Consider the following 6,955-nt stretch of genomic DNA (forward strand, 5'->3'; position numbering starts at 1 on the left):
ACATATATGACTACTTTTGTTTCAGGAATAAACTTGCAAAATGTAACCACCTGCATCACGCTAAAAAGCCTTAATTCTCCAAGGTGTCCAGGGCAGGGTTTCATTTCCTTGTAACAGTGCGATTCAGGCTGGTTTATTGCTTTGACTCACAGAAGTGGTTGGAAACAATAAAGCTTTAGYAGAAATTTAGTAGAAATGTAGATTTGTTTGTATCTTTCACAAATGGCATGCCTGGCCCCAGATATTGCATATATTTTGCAAGTCTATTTTATAGAACCACGAAAAAGTGAATGAGGTTAAATGTTGGCCTCTGGTCATCATGTCATTCAACCTGCTACTCAAAGATGAGTCAGAGTAGGTCACTCAGGGTTGTGTTCAGCTGTGAATATCTGAGGATATATAACAACATAAAAATATTGAGAACATCCCCCCAAGTCTTCTCCAAGCTGAACAGTCCCAGCTCTCACAACTTCTAGTTGATGCTAGAGAAGATCCAACTCTTCAATCAAATCCAAATTTTCCATAATTTAATTTGTCAAAGTATAACATAGTACAAATGCATGTTTTTCCTTTGTTCAGAGCAATGGGAATTTTTCTGCCTTCACCTCCCAAAACACAAACTTCATGGAAAATTCTGTATTTACTTTTTTGTAATTCTGGACTAAGAGCAAGTTTCCAAGTGGAATTTCTATGTCCAAGTTATAGCCTCTGAAAAAGAGCTTATAATGAGTATGCTGACACAATCTCAAGTGGAGTGACATGAATGGCGCCAATATAATGTAGTCAAAACATGTGGGAAATAAGTTATTTTGTTCCAGAAGGATATGAAATTCCCAGCTCAGAATAAAGTATATGTCTGGTATTTACTGGATTCTACCAAACATAACTATTTTGCAAAACATACAATGGCTTCAGGGAATATAGAATTAAATAACAATTCAAAATCTCTTAATTTCAGATGCACTTGAGAGAGATTCACAAGCCACAGGGGCCAACTTCTTTTCCTTCCTCCAGAAAAGGATAGAGGATAAATCCTGAGTGAATAATGGTAAAAGTTAAATTAGGAGTTCAGCAAAACAATTCCCTAACAAAGAGTCTGAAAGTAAGCATAAAACACAAAATAAACCGTTTAAAATGAAATGTGTAACATGGGAACCGTAACAATCTAACAAAAAGGAAGAGAGGAGGATTTATACATCCCTTGTAAGTCAGCAGGGGTGGCTTCAACATGGACATGAAGTAAAATTGTAGATCTTTATTAGTTGTTAAGCAGTTATATTAGTCAGTTCAGACTGCAGGCCCTGCCATTATTCCAGCCAGCTCTACTCAAGTCCTCTCAAAGTTCCAACACGAAGATGGATATAGAGATCTGCCTACACAAACCCAATGACTACACCAAAAAGGCAATGAGTAAATGGCATGAGGTACCAAGAAATACAGAGTTAACTGTGCTCTTGCAAAAGTCACTTACTGTGGGATGTATGCTGCTGTGGGATGTAGAAAAAAGGTCCTGAAGAGCAATTTGACTGGGAAAAGGGGGCTGGATCAAGATGAGGGGTGTTCTGCACAAAGGACAAGAACCTGGTGCAGAGTGGAGAGCTGCAAAAGCCTCACAGAGCTCTGACATATTTGGCAAGGCAGAGAGAGGAAGGAACAGCCATGAAAAGCAAAAGCTGCCAACACTAGCATTTGTCTGATCAAGAGACTAAAGTCTTCTTCTCTGTAGAAGAAAGCCACTCACTTGTTCCTGATGATCAGTCGAAGAGCAGTGAAGAGAGGAAGTAGAGCACACCTGCTCCGCATCAGTGAGCCCTTAAATGGGTTTAGCCACCTCTCCCCTTAGGCACAGCCCTAATTTGAACATAAAGGTTACTGAGCTTTGCTTAGGCTAAAGTGATGCAAAAGCCTTTTGCCGGCAGGGAGCCACTAATGTGGTGGCTATCGCCCCCTTCAACTGTGATGAATCCACACCTGAATGCACACAGAGCACTTTCAAAGGTCTCATTATACTCCATTTTGAGCTATTTTAGCAGGTAACAATGCCAACCTTAGGAATGCTAAGATATGAGGGGTTATTAGGACAAATCTCCATGGCAAGATGGGTTTCACCAAGAATTTCACAAACATAAGACTCTGTGTATCTTGGTAGGAGTTCCCAAGACTCATATTAACYCCAGTAATGTAAACCAAACTTACTTCTTGTTTTAGCATAACAAACCCCCACTAAACAAGCTATCAATTTCTTGCTTTTAGCCTAATCATACAAGAGCCTCCCACTACTCAGTCAGAACTCAATTTTACCAGGCACATTTTAAGCAGCGATGGCCAAGGGCTCTTTCAATTTATAATATTTAAAATAATGCTGACATCTAGTGGCTGGGCCCAGTCACAGACATCATCATAGTTTGCTATTTTAAGCTATTGCAGCACACATCCATAAACATTTATTAACTTTTAACGGCTACAAGCTCTGGCTGTGACTCCCCATTGTGCAYGACTGAAACAACAGAAAATGGATGGTAGTTCTATGAAGATTATAAATTAAATAGGATGGACAAAAACAGAAGAAAATACTGCTTTTCCCTATTGTACTCCTGGAAATTACCAAGTGGTAAAAGAAATTAGGAAGCATGATTAAAAGATGATGGGGTCACAACTGCAGCCAACAGGAACTTAAGAGCAAACAGAGTCCAGCCGTTTCCAGAAGTACCAGCTAGTACAGAATTATCTATATTATAGAWCTGACAAGCTAGAGCAAACATTTACCAGACACCAAGTCCAGCCCAGTTACGAGAGYTTCATCCAACAGGTCCCACCTCGGGGCACACGTGAGGGCTGGCTCTCCACGAGAGCATCACTGGTTTGTGTGGGCAGAAGGCTGTGTTGGATAAGTGATCCACGCTCTAAGAGAACAATCCAGAGGGAGTAGATGGGACTTTGGGATATCCTGAAGARCCTGAAACCTGGCCAAGGCAAGAGAGATGAACAGGCAGGGCCTTCTCCAGCCTTACCTGGCCAAGGAGTCTTCTGTTGAGCTGTTTGAGCTRTAAGACTCAAAGCTAACATAGCTATATATTTTAAAGACTCATCCTGGGCCCTACCTGATGCCCTACCACATGCCAACCTTCCTCATCCTCAAAACAAGGTTGTGTCATTTCCTAATGAGAAGAGATACACTGTTCCTCAAAGCAAATTTTTGAGCTAGATACACATATTTGGTACAGAAGTCCTTACATGCTTTTTTCCCCATTAAGACAGGGGTCCAAAGAGACCTTGTAGCAGCACTTTGTTGTTACCTTTCAGATCAGACATCAGTGGAGGAAGGATGCTCTTCCTGATGCCAAGGAGTACTGGTGATAACAGCAGGCAAAAAGATTTCATTGGTACCTGTTGGATGCTGATACAAATATCTCAAGTACACTAAAAGCATAATTACTGGCAGTAAAAGAAGCTAAGTAGGTTAAATATATTTTTAAGGATAATTCACATGTAGTGATCCTAACATGAGAAGGTAGAATCATAGCAAGAATGCTTATCATTTATGGAAACATATTTAGTATACAGATGGATTCAAACTTCATGTAAAACACCACCTCATATTAGTACCTGAAGAACAATTATGATTCAGATAACCCATTTTGTCAGAAGACAACCCACAAAAGTCTACATACAGCAACCTATTTTCAAAAGTTTTGCAAAGGATTTCTCAATTTTTCATATACTTTACAGCAGCAAATCCTCAATGGTATCTGAAATAGTCAAGTCCCCAGGCAATAGAGATGACACACGGCCTGTGTGATCTGTGCTGCTTTTTGTCTCATTGCAGTCCGCTTTCTTACAGGTTATAACAACAAAAATGAGGCAACTGCAAACATTGATCTCATTTTAAATATCTTAATTAAGACTGATTATATTGGTCTAAATACTCAAAATGTAATCAGCACTGGCCGTTTGCTTTATCAGATGAAATTGATATGGGAACATTTTTCCTGAGGGCTGAAGGCAACTGCTTTCTAATAACCTCATCCCATCAGTAACACACAGTAAGAGGGTGTTTTCTAAGACTGTGCTTTCCATTTAGCAGCTGTTTCAACTCCTGTTATTTTAAAAAAAYGTCTAAAATCTCTGTCCCAAAGTCAAAGCACTGATCAAAGCTCTATGAGTCAAGAAGTAAAAGAAAACTATGGAACAGATGTTTCATTTCTGAATACTGCAACTGCCTCAAAGGCTCTGCACTCTTGGCATCCAACAGTACAAAACATACCATGTTTTCAAACAAGTATTCAGAACTGTATTTGCCATAACCTAATACTCTCTCTGAAATAACTTCAGAATTTATTCTTCTCATAACACAGTCCTCTAAAAAACAYGAAGGAGGTTGACCCTCTCCTCCCCAAAAGTATAGAAAGTATCAGAAAAAAAAAGTATCAGTATCAGAAAAGTATAGAAAGTTCAGARACACCTTCAGAAATGGGAACTGTAGCAAGCATTCAGCATTCAAACCCCATGAGAGTGTTATCACAAGCAACACATGAAGATTCAGTTCTTCTAAGAACTTGCTTTTTAATTTAGAACATCCAAGAAATCCAAGCACAAAGATTGAGATTTGACATTTACAAATTTACAGTTGGAACACACACTGTACTAATCTACTGATATTTTTACTTAGGTGTTATTGGCAACAAAAAAACTTGCAGTCAAGAGCCACTTATTTCATAAAGAGATTTACATGGGTATTTATTACATAAAAGATAATCATTAAGAAGCAACTATTGAGGCTTTCCCAGAAAAAAACAGGTTGAAGAGCTTTATGAGAACAAGATTTCAATTTGGATCTTGCACATCTTCCACATAAAAGTCCACTTGAATTCTTTTGTTGCATTTCATTACGCAACCCGTCCATACACCTTGCACTCAGCAGAGACCTGTTTGTCAGACAAGCAGCATCACCTAACCTTGCACCATAACCCCCATGCCACATGCTGAACAAATGGTGCTTACAGAAGCACACACAGCAAAAACATCACCCAGCAAAAACAGAACTGGTTAAGTTATCACTAAAATGATAAAACTGAGCATGCATCACACTCTTCCAGACTTATATACAACTTTTATTTAAAAGCTAAACAACCACCCAAAGGAAGAGGTGCACCAAAAAAAAAGTGTGCATCTTCCTTCWACTAGGGACATAATCTTCACTTCCCCATGGCTTTAAAGTTACCACACAGCTTTATAGAATTCAATCAAGGTTAGAACATATTTTTCTGGAATGCATCCTGAAAAAGTTCATAAAACATCTTATTTCATTAGCTGCACATTTCCCTTTCCTCTTTCCACTTTTAACAAGAAGTATCAAGTTTACAATTTCATAGTCTTGACAAACCTTTAATTTTATAYAAAATTAAAAGTATCAAGACAAACATTTACAGCAAGAGTGGTGAAAAAAGCTGTATAATTTATCTATGAAAACTGAGCATCCTCAAACATTTTAACAATCCACATTTCCAACACGTTACTCCAACTTGATAGAAAAAAATAAGTATGCTAGATGCTGTACCAGAAAAGATACTAACTTTCTCCACAGCTATCTGAAAAGTTACTCACACAGACTAAGGACTAACTCCCACAGTATTCAGACAGGGCTGCGGAACATATTGTGACAAATCTCTTAGAAAAGTCAGAAATCATGCAAAATAGGATATATACAAAAACAAGCATGCAGTAAATGAATATTGCTTAAAGGTTTCTTTGAACACAGAAAGGAGTGGTCTTCATTTGCATTGTAATTGCACGAGTAATCAACCAGCTGGCATATACTTTGTCACAATACTTAAAAATTAACATATGATTATTAACCTGTGCTAGGAACAGACATTACACATTGCTGCTACTCTGATTCCACTTCTTTAGGTAGGTACAGGCAGTTAAAATACTCTTTGTGATGACAGTAAGCGAAAAAGCTAAATTAAGGAACAGATAGCAGTTTTCCATGAGAAGAAATACTATGGGAACTGTAAAAGGAAATGTTCAGTCAGATCTCAGCTAACTATGGGCAAATAACAAGCCAGAGGAGAGCCTGTAAAGGCATTTCACACTGAGAAAGCAGTACAAGGCTTTAAGAACTATATACAATCAGCACCATGGAACTATTGCAAAGTTCTATTGTTGCAGGGAAGCTTTTGCTTCAGGAAGTTACTTGTTAGGGTCACCTAATTCTCAAGTTCTCTTAATATCTCAGATGATTTGTATTGTCCTCAATCTGTGAGAGTCTTTGGTGAGAACACTTAGGTCTTATCTTTAAATTAGCTTTATTTTTYGATAGCATGAATTTTTTTCATATATTAGCCTAAACATTTAAATCTGTAATTCATGAGACAGTGCTATTTAGATGGCTATTCTTCATGCAACAACATTAGGAACAATGTTATGTACAACCTTATTTCTTTACTTCAACATCTTTCACCTCATTACTTCTGCTGAAGGGAACTGACACCCAACAGTGATCTACGAGGCATGCTTGCCAAAGTATAAAATAATTCTTATTTAGCTTTAAGTTGTCAAGCACCTGTTGAGATTGCCAAGGATATAACCCATTATTTTTGTCAACTTTTCCACTTTTACAGCAACCTATTCACTTCTAGGATACCTACTCAAAGGACTAAAATGCTTTCAAAATTTCAGCTCTTGAGCCTTCGTTTTCCATCCCAAGATCAAAAGGATACACATTCAATTCAAAGCTCAAAGGAAATAAAAACATATGCTTCACTCTGAATTAGGCAGATCTTATAAAAATCACTTAACAGTTCTGTTCAATGAGTTGTCATACAAGCAACCACTCGTGCTTTTGGAGACCACCAACTTCTCACCTGCTAGTTCCGCCCAAGTCGCGCATCTCTCGTACGCTCCTCTGCTCACAGTACAGCAGCATTGAGGTCTCTGGAAAAATCCGCAGGCC

Source organism: Nothoprocta perdicaria, unplaced genomic scaffold (genome assembly GCF_003342845.1).
Source record: "Nothoprocta perdicaria isolate Ctin4 unplaced genomic scaffold, notPer1 scaffold_1, whole genome shotgun sequence".
NCBI lineage: Eukaryota > Metazoa > Chordata > Aves > Tinamiformes > Tinamidae > Nothoprocta > Nothoprocta perdicaria.